Genomic DNA, 15,800 nt, shown 5'->3' with positions numbered 1-15,800 from the left:
TTCAATTTCAAGCGATTCACCCAATTTTTTAAAACAAAAAAATCAATATAAAATTTTTATAGACTTACTAATTTTAATTAACTTAAACTTTGGCATAAGATTAAGGCCAAAGTTTGATAAAGATGAACAAATTAACCCTTTGATAATTTGCCAAAAGTCACAAATTTCAACCAAAAAAAAAAAGGAAAAAAAATAGCTCTATTATTATTTTCTTTAAGATGTTATCATTTTTTTTAAGAGGTATTGTAATTAAAATGTGGGGTGGGGGAATTAAACCTTAAACACGAGGTTGATAGTATGAACATAATGCTAATTGAGCTAAGCTCTTGTTGGCAAGATGTTATCAATTTTCTATGGTAATTTGTTTGGTAATTTATTACACATATGAGAATAGCTTTTTTCTAATAATCTTTTAAATGAAACGTTTCATAAGATTAAATATAATATTTTATAGTTCAAATTAAAATCGTAATAATTATCTAACTTTGTTGTATAATTGATGAAATAAATTACAAGTTTGTGGTAAAATTCAATCAAACTGGATAAAGCTATGGGTAAAAAAAGATTGCTTTTTTTAAAATTTAAAAGTGGACAAACTAATCACATTTTTTCCTTGCACTCTTAAATTTTTATTTTATTTTTGAGAATCATAAGTGGTGTTATTAAATTATATTTCAATCTTTTTTAACATATTTTTATTACTTTTTTTTAAAAAAAATAACATAATTTTATTCTTTTACATGTTTTGATTTAAATCTCTTAAATTTCATAGAAACTTTCTTTCCTTTTTTTTTTTTTTTTTTTTTTTTTACATATTCTTTTTGGAACTTTCTTTTAGTACATATGAAATTTTATCTTTGATTATAAATATCACATGAGTTTACATGGTCACACAAGATATTGGTGAAATTCAATAAAGAATTTAAAATATAGTGATCAAAATGAATTGTTTTTTAAAAATATCTTTTATTGATAGGTTATAAAAGAATTTTCATATATCATCTTGTTTTTCTCTCTATACTTTTATAAATCAACGTGATCTTCCACATCTTATTTATAAATCATAAACATCTTTGTCCTAAATTAGTGTTTAGAAAATGTTAACCATATTAATTTGACATGCATTAATCCACATCAACATCACATCATTCCATATCAAAGATGTTATCTATATCAATTTTAATTTATATTGACTTGCATTTCACATCATAAATATTTGAAGCCTTTGGAATTAATCATTGGAGTAGTAACATGAAGATAAGCAATGCAATATGATATATATTATATAATATAAAATTGTTTTAATTATTATAAAAACAATCAATTATGCATTTTTCTAAGGACAAGTACTTACACCTTCTTCTTTCAGGTGGAGTGTCCAAAGAGAAATTGTGCAATCCTAGGATGAACTCAAAAGTGGCTCCTAAGGAGAAAAACAAAAAAGTACATAAAAGTTTTAAGGAGATGAAGCTACCTTTAATAAATCTCAAAGGGCTAGGGTTTATTGACTAGATCAATATGATGAGTCTAATCTCTTTATTACATATTTAATTGCAAAATATGTAAATTTTTCTCCTCTTTTTCTCTTTGCGGTGGAGAGGCAATGTTGGTGGTGGGTCGATGACCGATTGATAGGGATGTTCAAATAATCATATATTAGGAGTACAAACAAAGTTCCACATTAGTTATAGAAGGAAGTGAACATTGGTATATAAATGACAACAATTATCTCTATTGGTATAAGATCTTTTGGGTGCTATACCAAAAGCAAAATCATGAGAGTTTATGCCTAAGTGGATGATATCATACAATTATGAAGATATGTGGAGGTTCCTTGCCTTACTAATTGGTATCAGAGCCTTAGTCTAAATCTAACTATGTGGGTGAAATTCTTAGAATCTGAACAAAGAAATTTAGTGAGTCTTATTCATGCTCTATCTAGGTAACCTTGGTTTTCCTACCTTGATAAGAGCAAGTGTGATCTGTTCTCGTGCTCATGCATGTGCTCTATTTAGATGTTGACCCGAATGTAGGGGAGGTGCCTCGGGATGCATGGGATGTAAGTGACCCAAGATGAATAGAAGGTGTATTGGGATTTAGAGCAAGCTCTCATGGTTAGGAATGGACAGATTTGTTCAAGGAGAGACTTAAAACGGTACTCTGTTCTAGGGAAGGATTGTCAGGAGTGCAAACAAAATCCCAGATTGGTTAGAGAAGGAAGTGATTATAGGGATATAAGTGAGGACAATTATCTTCAATGGTATGGGGCCTTTTGGGTGATGCCAAAAGTAAAGTCACTAGTGTTTATGCCCAAAGTGGACAATATCATAATATTGGAGGTATGTGGAGGTAAATTGTCCTTATCACCGGACAACCCGAGAAATTCGAACTATTTAATCCAAATTGTAAGGGTTGGGTCTCAGGTTGAATACATTTTTTCTCAGATATATATATATATTTCTAAAATTGATGAATTTGTGAATTTTTTATTTCTTTTAGAAAAGTTGGTCTTTGTTTAAAGTTTGTAATGATATATTGTGGACATGATACTTATTATTTAAATTTGGGTTTCATGAGATTTTAGTTATTAGACATATAGATAAATTTAATTATTTTAATTCAATAAGAAAAAACAATATTCTGACAACCCGATCGATCCCAACCCAACCCGAATTTTAAAAAATTGGATTGGGTTGGATTCGAGACTCTGTTTGAGTCTTTCAAGTTGGTCCAAAAACCTACACAATTCAATCCAACTCATATACACCTCTACCGACCGAGGGGAAGATGAAACGGGTGGGGGGGGGGGGGAGGTAAAGGAGAGATTAAAAAAATAATTACTTTTTTATAAGTTATATTCTAATAATTATATTAATAACAACAATTATTATTATTATTAAAAATATCACATCAGCTCCTTCATTAGTTCGAACATCAATGAAATGTCAGAGACTAGATAATTCAATCTTAAAATTTAGAAAAATTGTCAAAAATAACACTATTAGATTTCCACATTGTAAAATTAGCACACTTTTTGAAACTTATAAAAATAGTTTTTCTCGGTCCCTCCAAGAATTAGTTAAAATTTTAAAATTTTTTAACTTATCGATTGTTTTGTGTCTTTTCGATATATATTACCCACCAAGATTTGCTAATTCTTTTATATAATCTTCCCAAATCTTATACCAAAATCTTATATTATTTTCAAATTTTCTCCAAAATCGGTTATGTTTACTAAATATTATATTAAATTATTAAGTAATTTTTCAAAACTTTACCATAATTTATGTTTTCACAACTATATGAATTTCCAAATTCCAAATGGGTTTTCCAATTATCAAAATAGATTTTCTAGATTGATTCAACATTTTTAAATTTTGGAAAATATCACTTTTCAAAAAATTAGGTAAGATTTGGGATATATATAGAATCTTGGTGTTAATTCTGTCCGAGATTCCATCGAGAAAGCTCAAATATATGAATTTTGGTATTAACTATGCCCGAGATTTCATCAAGAACGCTTAAATATATAGAATCTCGGTGTTATTTTACCTGTGATTAGCACCGAAATGTACATAATCTCGATGTATAATCTGGTCAGATATACCAAATAATTGATAAGTTGGAAAAAGTTGATTTTTTAACTAAAATATGTGGTCGATCTCGTCCGAGATGGACTGATTTTACGAATTTTTAAAAAAGTTTGCTAGTTTTGTAAAGTAAAAATCCAACCATTTTCCATCCATTTAAAACAAATTTCAAATCTCTCTAAGCAAAAGTGTAAATTTTCCATTTATATCGCGAGATCAAATCTCCACCTTCAAATTTTGAAATTAATTCTTTAAAAAGAAAAAAAAATAAACGTACTACAATACCAGTTGAAAAGAATTCCACAACAACGTAGGATTAAATCTCAACCACTAAATAAATTAGTGGTCTTTTAAAAATAATAAAAAAAAAGAAATAAAAAAGAAATAAAGTTAGTGGTGAATTTGTGGATAGGGCTTGTAAAAGCCACGAGTTTCGGGCTATGGACGCTCCTCAATTTTGGGCCTCAAAATATGGGCCAACTCCATCCAAATATTGGGCCCTATTTTAATGACGTGTCATTCCAACATCGTTTGGCTAATCACTAAATGATTTGGTGCGGCCGGTCCCACGGGAAGATCTGATAGGATTTCAATCATTCCAGTGGACCCTAATCAAGTGATACATAACGCCTCGGCGAAGGCTTTGTTGTTGAGCGGTCGAGATTCGCTTGCACGGCAAACACACGGTGCCCTGATGTACAGGATTCTGACCCCTCTATATCTAAATTATTTTACGGTTCGTTATAAGACGTAATCATATGGTGGGGTCCATTTTTATTTTTATTTTTCATTTAAATGATGTTGTGGTTAATAAGAGAGCGTTTAGTAAATGATTGAATGGGGTCAACTGAACGACATGTGGTCGTACGCTTAAGTTTCACTTTCGACATGTCGCCCTACCAAACCTCAAAACGCAAATCTAGCTAGCCACCGCTTCTACCCAATTAGGATATTCCGTACGATCCGTACATTTGGAGGGGGTTGAATTATTTGAAGGGTTTTCATAGAGTATGAATAGGTTGAGTAACGAGACATGTTTTCAAATTTTTTTTTGAAAATAAATATATTTTTGTATGTTAATTTAAAATATTATTCATTTATACCGAATATGATGTTTTTATCACCACTAAAGAAATTCAATTTCTCCATATTTTATTACTAAAAATTTCATAGCGTATGAAGATTTTTAGTGATTAGGCATATCTTGAAAAGTTGTTTTGAAAATATATTTAGCTTTAAACAAATACATTATGTGTGTGGAAGATTAACACATTTGCGTACTAAACTAAGAGAGTGTAAGATTTTTTTTTTTTTTTTAATACAGAAAGAAAGAAAGAAAGTTTCTATTCTCCTAAATAGGATATATGTGTTTGACTTTTAAATGACAGTTACAGGTAATTACTTGTCATATGGGTGAGTCATTAAAACCTTATTAGATAAGGTTACCTGACCAATTTTGTGTAGGGATAAAAGCCTTAACACAACGAAATTATCAGAATCTTTCTCGATAATTAATTCATAAAGCGAAATACCAGTACACTGGGAGACATAGAATATCACAGAGACAAAGAAAAAAAAAAACTTAGCCTACTAGAAAAAATCTAGGTTAAGCGTGTGTTGGGATTGGTGTCCTAATTCTTCCGGAGTCTTGTTGGTTGTAATGATACACATTGTTTGATGAATAAAATAAATGTTATTTCATTCTGGCATTTACTCATATCCAATAAACAAAACTTCATGGTTATCTTATGTAAACTTAAGCATGTATATGTGATATACAAGTGGATCATGACTTCAGTGATAACCTAAATAGGTCTGTAGTATAAGGATTAAGGTGAGATATTTGATCCTGGTGACACTACGGATATGACCCACTTTGTAGAGGTCTGTAAGTGTTATAAACTACTACAAAAGGTAGATCCTGACCATTCATTTGGAGACGTGTGAGCAGGGGTGTCCTATACAAAGAGTTTGTATAAGACTGGACCACGAGATGACTAGACTTTATATATAACGCCATTGATACTAGAGACTTACATCTCACCTAAACGACCATAGGTGACACGACCTTAATCCTGAGTGTTTTGGGAACTTCTACCTTTGAGAGCGGTCCTTTGATTAGTATGGGTGAGAGTAGCCAGATTGCCAACTCAACATGCCTACCTTTTTGGGGACTTGTCTACTCTAAGAGCTGGGAACTCAATCCACAAGATGGAATTCACTTCTTTCTGAAGCAGGGATAAGTAGAAAGATTGCTCCCTTAGGGGCTGATTCCGGGGCTTGAACATAGTGGCCACAACTTCTCTTTGGAAAAGAGAACTCAGTCATAGTCTACTATGACTTATGTTCATTAGAGGGATCAGTGATACTTAAGGAGTTAGATGTAACTACAGGGGCATAACGGTTATTGACCCAGCTGTATTTACGAACGATTTGTGAAGGGTTGTCGCACTGCTGATTGGTTAAGATGGACACATAATATATCTATAGTAAGGAGAGTTCTGCTGTCGATCTTTAGTGGAGTGCTTGGCAGGTAACGAATGGTAGATCCCGTGACTAAAGAGTTTAGTCAGTTATTCATGTATCGTTAGAGCCTCGAGCTACAGGTCCATAAGGTTCCTTTGGTAGTTCAATGGATTTAGTCGAGGATCAGTTCTTGGTGTTGATTTGAAATGTTCAAATTGACAAGAGGTAATTCGATTATATATGATATGATCGGTATGATGTATAAGATACATCTAGTGGAGGATTAATGTAAATGAGATTTACATTAAATACCATGGAATAGAAAAATAACTGTAGTTTATATGTTTCATGAGATGAAATATTAAAACTATAGGTTATAAATATAGTATGATAAGTTTGTTATCATTTATATTTATAATAATATTAATTATTGAATAATTAAATCTTTTTCTCTAATAACTAATTGAGTGAGAGGTTATTGGTGGTTTCATGGTAACCGTGAGATAAAAGGAAAATTTTTTTTTCCTAATTTTAGTAATGTTAAATTTTGTGAATTTGAAATTTTCTCTCTTGGAAAATAATCTCAAGGAAGTTGTCAAGTAAATGGGATTTACTAAGCAACAACTTGACTAAGGTAAACGATCGTGTAGTGTTTGTAGGCGACAGACATCCAGCTAATTGATGAGCTAATTGATCGCTTAACTTTTGCTAGACGATTGCTTAGCTTTAGTTAAACGATTGGGCATCAACCTATATGATAGGTTCAGCCTTTTCCCACTTGCTCAATCGTTTACACAATTATTGTTTCCTCCATCTTTTACCTTAAACCAAGTTCACACAGAACCCACCCTTTGGATTCTCACACCGAGAATACCAAGGTAGCCTTTTGGGTGGTGTTATACTCAACTCGACACCGTCGAGGTTCTGTGGAGGCCGTTCGTGTTGTTCGGGGTGTTTGTGACTGAGGCGATCGCTGAGTTCGAGTGCGCGGTGTTCGTGTTGTGCAGCGGTCATGTTGGATGAGCATTCGAGGTTGCTGTGTTCGAGCGTTCGTGATCAAGGAGCTTGGCGATGAGTCTACAAATGTATGTAGAGTTTCTTCTTGATCATTTGAATTATCATGTTGTAATTTCTATAAAGAATGTGTAACCGTATGTTTGTGTTTATGACTGTAATTGTAAAGTTCATATATGATTGTAATTTGAAAGATCTTTCCGGTGCTCATGGAAATCCTCGTGCACGATTTCCTTCAGCATGCTCATTGAAAAAGACAATCCTTTAGAAAAAGGGAAAGAACCTTACTCTCGTTGATCACTCGAATGCCAATTCTCCTTTTTGATTGAAATTACGAACACCACCAAATTTAAAAGTTGAGGTATTGGTTTGTGGGAACCAAATCAATAACAGGGAGAAGGAAAGGAGAATTTTTTAGAGATTTTTGGAGCACAAAACAGTGCTATGAAGAGAATCCCCATCACATGTAAAACTTAAGTTTCGTAGGTTTATCAACCAAATGAGGGACAGAGAAGGGAAACGTGGGAGCTATCCCACGTTTTAGATAACTCCCTTATGTAGGAGTTACCATTTGATTTAATAAAAAATAAAATAAAATAATTAATAATTAAATAAATAATTAAATAATTAAATCTTATTTAATTAATGATTTCAATTAAATCATATCTAAATAAGACATCTCTCACATAACCTATATTTTTAATTCAATTAATTTAATCAAATCAAATCAAATTAGATTAGATTGATAATTAATTAAAATTACCAAATTAAATATGAAATGTTTAATTTAGCCTATATTTGAATTATATTCAATTGTATTTCTCTCATAACTTATAGTTTAGTGCGCATCTAATACACATTAATTTTAACCTATAATTTTAATATGAATCCAATTCATATTAAATTAATATTTGAACTTCTTCACATATTTAATTCTCCCATAAATGAATTTTGAATCATATCCAAAATTAAATTTATATCATAAAGTTTAATTAAAATATAAACTTTATGTTATAATATATCATGATACATTATACTATTTTCCTAAGTGAAGTTAAATTTTTCTAACTCAATTCAAGACATAATTACCTCAATTCCTTTTACAAGCTAGGAAGATAACCTCATGGACCTATAGATCATAAGCTTCAACATTGTGAGATTAATTGGCTAAACTCATTAACCACATTAATCAATATTTCTTAACTGTGGGTACATTCCACTAAAGACCTGTTGGGGTTGATACCCTAAAGTTTCATGTCCTGTAGTTTGTAAACAGTATATACGAACACCTGTGATTGTTAATATATGATATTTACTACACATCTGGTTGTTTTGTTTAGTTATTTGTTTTATTTGCTTTACCACAAACCAATAAACATAAAATCCTTGGTTATCTGTATGTGACTCAAGCATGTATGTGGTGACATACAAGTGGATCATGTCTTGAGTGATAACCAAAATGGTCTATAGTAAATAGATAAATGAGGGAAACCTCATCCTGGAAACGCTACGGACGCGGCCCGCTTTGTGGAATGGTCACAAGTGTTGTGATTTATCACAGATGGTCTGATCCTGATCATTCGTATTGGGGACATGCGAGTGGGGGCGTCCTATACAAAGAGTTTGTAAAAGACTTGACCACGAAGTGTTAATGTCTCGTTATATAACACCGTTCATGACAGAGACTTCACTTCACTAGGATGACCATAGGTAACATGACCTCAATCCTGAGAGAGTTGGGAACTCCTTCCATTGAGGGCGATCCTTTGATTTGTATGGGTGCGAGTGGCCAGGTCGCCGATTCAAACCTACCATTTTGGGGATTCGTCTGATTTGGGAGCTGGGAACTCAGCTACACAAGATGGAATTCACTCATTCTCCGAGGCAGAGGTAAGCAGATAGGTGGCTCTCTTAAGGGCTGATTCCGGGGATTGAACGATGTGGTGCCACACACCTTCTCTTGGCCCGAGAGGTGTTCACACATAGTTGGACTATGTTGTATTGTTCATTAGAGAAATAAGTGGTACTTAAGGAGTGAGATGTAACTACAGGGGCAAAACGGTAAATTGGCCCAGCTGTACTTACAAGCATCTATGAAGGGTCATCGTACTCATGATTGGTTATATCCGATGGACACAGAAATATATTTGTGGTAAGAAAAGTTCAGCTGTTGGTCTTTAGTGGAATCACTGACAGTTAACGGATGGTGAATCTCGTGGCTAAAGAGTTTAGTCAGCTATTCACATATCGTTGGAGCTTCGAGCCGCAGGTCCATTAGGTCACTGGATAGCGTGGATAAAGTCGAGAACCAGTGTTTGGGTTAATTGAAAATGTTTAAATTGACAAGAGGAAGTTCAATTATATATGATATAATTGGACTGGTTAATTATATATGATATAATTGGCTAAATTTATGAGATACATTTTGGAGGAAATTAGATATAAATATGATTTATATCAAGTAGAAGAGAAAATACTATAGTAGATATATGATATCAAACTATAGAATATAAATATAATATGATTATATTTATTAATTAAATTAATTGATTAATTATTTGATAATTAACGGATTTACCCACGTTCGGACGTGGGAAGTGGGGCTGCGATGATTATGGTAATCGGCGGATTAAACAAATGAAAATTGTTTTCATTTTATTCAATAGTGCATTTATATTCGCCCGCGCCCAAAAGAATCCGTGAAAGCGATCGCGAGAGCCTATACGATAGAAGCCCGTTCGTCTAAACGATCATCTACCTCACGCGTTCTCTAAACGATCGTATACATTTTTCCTAAACGATCGTTCAGTTTTTCCTACACGATCGTGTAGCTCTACTATACGATAAGCATTTCCGCCATACGATATCAGAGCTTCATCTCCCACTTGCTTATCGTCTACATGATGCCTTATTCTCCGTCCTCTACCAAACTCACTAGAGCCCACTCTTTGGGTTTTTGATGCCGAGGATACCCGAGTTTCTCTTGTGGTGGTGTTGTCCTTGTTACAGTGTTCGTATACGTTCTGATCGTGTTGTTGCAGTCGACATACTCGTCGGGTGTCGGTAGATCGGTGGGAGATTTTTCCGCTATTGTGGGTTCACACATACGAAGAGAGTCTTCATCTGGTATGAACCTTTTTTCCTTGTGTTTTATTGTATTCTGAGTATGCCAATAATGAGTTTTATATGCATAACTGTATGTATGGAATGTATGTCGTTTGTGTTTCGGTCACTGTGAAATCGGAGCGTTCTAATCCCGCTCATGTAACTCTCGGTATGAGATCCTTCAATTAGTATCAGAGCCAGGTTTCTGATACTCCGATTTCATTTGTTGCAACGAAATAACATATACATTCATGGTGGGTGCATTTCTACGCTATTTTAAATGTTAATTCTGTTGTGGATGTGCCAGATTAATAGATGTTTTCGGGATGAATTGCCTGCCTCGATTTGTTTAATTCCTTTTATATTTGCGGTTGTTTGTAAAGGCCCCTGCGTTTTTGGCATACATAATCGTAATCGAGTCTGTATTCAAAACTGTTTGAAGTCTTGAGTCGTTCGTCGAAGTTTTGGGCAAAGGTTGCAGCTCTTCGAGGAAGGAGATGATCTAGGGTTGATCGCATCATGCAGAAGAGGTTCTATGCGATCGCTGTCCATCACATCGTGAAGATGAAGGACTATGCAATCGTGGATGAACGTATCGGTTAAACGATGGGGTAGGCGATCAAGAGTTGGTTGTATCGGGTTGACGATCGAGCATGTGATCGCTGAGTATCGTTTAATGCGCGCACGAGCTAGACGATCGTTTAGGTCAGCAAGCTTCATCGCTTAGTAATTGACTAAACGATCGCTTAGCATCGCAAGGTAAATCGTTTACCAAGTTGTATGCATCAGTTAGACGATCAGACGCTCGCGTATCGTTTAAAGCACGCTAGACGATCGTTTAGGTCAGCAAGCTTCATCGCTTAGTAACTTAAGGTAAATCGTTTACCTGTCGTTGTGCTACACGATCGCTTGGATGATTAGGCCTCGCAACCTCGTCGTCGTCCATGCGATCGTTTGCTAATGTTCCTATCGTCTAGTGCACGCTGGACGATCATCTACCTGCTGGAGTTTGCTACACGATGAAGACTTTCTAGCGGTTCAAGACCCGGTTCACCTGTGAACCGGTTTACTTGATGAAAAATGTAATAGATAGGATTTTCATTCCATTTTTTTTTGGTTTAAAGGCTCATCCCGGTCCATTAATCTCTTGTTTAATACATGTGATGTATGTTTTATATATCATATGGTATGCACATATAGTAAATCCCACCTTAGGTTATGCATTGATCATGCATCATCTCTTTATTGTAATTGTATAATTTAGAGAAGCATGATTTTAATTATGTAAGAGCATGCTCATGCATCCTATAATATAAGAGTTATATTTATGCATGCATAAAAAGCATTGACATGCATCATCTTTATATTATAATTTTTATAGTATAAGGGTGAATGATAGCATGTTTGCTTGGTTATTACGCGTAATATAAAAGTTATATAGTAATGACCGGACATTGCATGAAGCATGACACATAGGTTACTTTATAAATGTTATAAATGCCTCGTTATGCGCAATATTTTTTAGTTGTTTCTTTTTAAGAGTTAAAGAGAAATTAGAACTAAAAGAAATAAGAAAGATATGCATGCTAACTTAGGTTTAATTCATGGTTTTAAAATGTTTAAACTTAGATCACATAGACCTAAGATCATGGTTTTAATATGATTAGCAACCCTAAGGTTTTAATTTTTTAATCAGTTTAATAGGATTAAATTGGCTAATAAAAAGTTAAAGTGTAGCAAATCTATCTATAAGGGACCTTTTGTCTAAGGCGGGTTCTGTCTAGGCTGGGGTATTTAAGTTGACGGAAACGTAACACCCCTACCTGGGAACTTACCTGGAAAGGTGAATTAGATAGATTTGATACATGCATACAAGTTAAGGACAATTCATTAAAGTGTTTAAATGTGACTACTTGAACTTGTTTATATTTCATAAACAAACGTTGTTTATGAGCAGGTTTTAAAAAGACCACTTAGACTAAAATCAGTAGCCGGATTGTCTAGGTTAATGAATCCCTAGGTAGAACATTTAGTGGGAGGTTCTTGGGGCATAAGATGCTTCACTTAAACCTTTACTTTTCTCCTAAAGTCCACACCGTGAGATCTATCCTCGGCCTCGCGACATCTTTTGTGTGTCCTCTCAACGGATGGTGTTTGGGTAGGTCAATATCAAGGTGGATGGAAAGAATGTTTATAGTAAGTGAGAGCGGGAAGTGCAACAGAATATCCCTCGGTCTCCCTCGTTAGGTTGAATAAAAGTACTGTGCATCGCCTCGAGGCACCCTGGGAGTGTCCCCTTAAAGGATGGTAGTTTTGCACGTTTCTTTATTTGATCTCCTGTAAGAGGATAAGGTAACTTAGTCTCTTATCCTAATTTGTCTTTTCCTTACGGTAAGCGCATTAGGGCGAGACTCTGGCACCAAAAACTCGTAGTTTGTAAATAGTAAACATACATAAAATTTATTCAGAAAAATGTTGTTAAATAAAAATGAATTGATAACTCTAAATCTAGTAAACTACAAAGCCTTGGCTATTGTTATGAATACTTGGACTTTATGTGGAGACATAAACTAGATCAAGTTCGAGTATAATACCTTAAATAGTCTACAATACTTGGATTTGGTTGGGTACCTATTTCTGGAGATACTATTGAATATGATTCACTTTATGATTGTTACAAATGTTGTAAAGTATGATAAATGATGTGATCGGTTCGTTCATGTAGAGACATGTGAGCTGGGGTGTTCTACACGATGAGATGTGTAAGACTGACCATGAAATAATTACTGTTACGTATTAATACCGTTTACTGTTAACACTGATTAATTTCACTTCTCGATGACCTAGATAACTTGATCTAAGTCCTGAGCTGTCTATGAACTCCTGTTTATTCGAGATTGTCCCTTGATCTACATAAGTAAGGGTAAGCTCATCAACGTTGCTCAATTTGCCTCCTATTTCAGGGATAAGATCGGGTAGATAACTGAGAATATAGAATTTGCAAGATGAAATTCACTTCTACCCATTTTAAGGATAGTAAAAAGGTTGTTCCCTTAAGAGCTGATCCCGAGTCTTGAACAAGGGGCCCCATCCTCTCGTTGGCCTGAGAGGGAATGAATTTAGTGATTAAGCTCCTAAATCAATTATTCATTAGAGGGACAGTGGTACTTAAGGAGAAAAGATGTAACTGAGGAGTAAAATGGTAAATAATCTAGCCGAGGTTACGAACAATCTGTGAAGGATCAACTTATCGATGACGATTATATTCAATGGACACATAATATATCTATAGTGAGGGAAGTACAACTACAGATTTTAGTGGACAGTCCTGTTAGTTAACGAATGTTGATTAACTAGGTTAAAGAGTTTGACTGGTTAGTCTTGGATTGTTGGAACCCATGATCTGTAGGTCCATCAGGTCTCCTTGCTAGCTCACTACGGACAAAATTGAAGAACTAGGTGAAGTGAAAATTTGAAATGTTTAAATTCGGCCTTTAGGGAAAATTGTATTTTATATGAGATATAATTTATATTTATATAATTAATTATTTTTAGAGAGTATGTTTTAAATAAAATATTAACATGAAAGTATTTTAAAAATTGATTAATGTGATTTATCAAAATTAGGTGTCAAAGTCAATTTGATACGTGATATTAAATTATTAATATAATATAATTAAAATTATTTTAATTAAATAATTTCTAAAATATGAAAAATGTATTTCATAAATTTTGTCAAAAATTGTTTTATTATAATTTTATTTTAATAAAAAATTAGTTAGTGGAAAAATCGAATTGTTGGATTTTTCCACTAATTAAGTGGATTATGAAGTGTTTCATACTAAGCTTGACACCTATTTTATTCATGGTAATGGAGTTTGAGGTGGAAGCCATGCAAGAAGAATTTTTGCATGTGTTTTGTTTATAAATAGATTTTGATTTTCAAAAATTAAAACTTAATGCTTCTTTGACTTTTGACCAAATTCTTCCACAAACTCTCTTTGACTCTCCAAATTAATTAGTGAAATTCCTTGTCTTTTACTAATTTTTCGGTCCCACAACCATATTCTTCAATCAGAGAATAGCGAGGATTTACCGTTTGTGGTGTCGATTGCTCACGGAGACGAAGATACTAGTGGAAACTACAAAGGTTGTATTTCTAACTCTCTTTGCATGCTTAATCCTTGCTTATTTAATGTTATTAGAGCGTTTTTGACCTTTCGCTTCCGCTGTGTATGCTTCTTTTGTCCCATCATGAACATTGATCCCTTTGTATCTTTACATACAATTCAAGACTCATAAGACAACCTAAGATATTAGTTTATTAGATTTAGGGTTATTAAGACAAAATCCCTACAACATAATCAATAACACTTATTGAAATAACATCGATAACTCTTTATTGATGACAGTAAATTATTTACATTTACTATCTACGAGTTTTAAAGCATAAAACCCAACATGTTGGACTTTCTTTGATACAGGTGGTCATGTGATTGAAAGCATAAGTTTGACTTCATAAATAAGTCATTAATATGATTGATGAGTATTTATGATTAAATGTATCTTATTCTAATGCAACTTAATCTTACTTTCTTTGAGATGTTCAAAAGAAAATAGACTAAAGTTTAAGTCATTTAGGCAATCTATAGTGACATTATGATATGATCATAATGATTAGTACAAGTTTTTTTGTTGTACTAAGCCTAAGTGATAGAGATGAGATGAGATCTCAATTTCGAGCATTAGGTACAATTTGGATGAAATTGTGCTGAAACAGGAGAAATATGACCTTGTTGAACTTCGTATCTTTTAAGTACTTCGTTGAACATAGTCATAATATTTTAGCATTACAATGATGTTTTACTCCATTAAGGATATGCAATGGAGATTGAAACTTTTGAACATTATTTCCTCTAAATTGTTTGCGAAATAATGTTTGATTAATGGAATTGTAGTTTATGACATTTCAATTTTTGGGTAAATTGAGACACTTGTGTCAAAACAAGCCCTTAATGAAATATGTTCAAATATATGCCTAGTTGTAGGTAAGCCATGAAGAGTTTATAAACAATGTTTTGGACAGTCCAAATTAGTATGATGTATTTGTATGACAAATACTGATTCAATTGAAAAGTTCAAGGTTGCAAACCTGTAAATGGGTCAAATTGTGTTAATGAATTTTTTTCCAGTAAAACCACGTAATAGTTAATAAGTGTTGTTGACCATTTATTTTTATTTGAACGTCAATTTCTAATTGTCAAACAGACAAGTCTTCATCGTAGTGGGAGAGTTATGAGATAACTCAACCTTTGCAAAGGTTTACTTGAAGTCTTCATTGTCATATAAGATGACAAGATGAAAACTTATAAACCTTTCAATAGTGGGAGAGCTATGCAGTGACTCTACCTTAGTTGTGACTTATTAGAAATCAAAGTTATCATGCTAGATGATAAGAATTGAAGGAAGTTGATAAAGAGAAATTTTGTTAAAGTCATAAATTTGAGATAAAGTAGTGTAATTAATCTCAGTCAGTTTTTTTATAGATTATCATTGATGAGGACAACCTCAAAAGATATGAATGGATTTACAAGAAGAGGAGACTTGAAAGTGTAGTACTTGGAG

This window comes from Benincasa hispida, chromosome 7 (genome assembly GCF_027475165.1).
Source record: "Benincasa hispida cultivar pf3 chromosome 7, pf3_genome.v1.1, whole genome shotgun sequence".
Classification (NCBI taxonomy): Eukaryota; Viridiplantae; Streptophyta; class Magnoliopsida; order Cucurbitales; family Cucurbitaceae; genus Benincasa; species Benincasa hispida.
The sequence above is the reverse complement of the archived record's forward strand: the minus strand, read 5'-3'. Positions refer to the sequence as shown.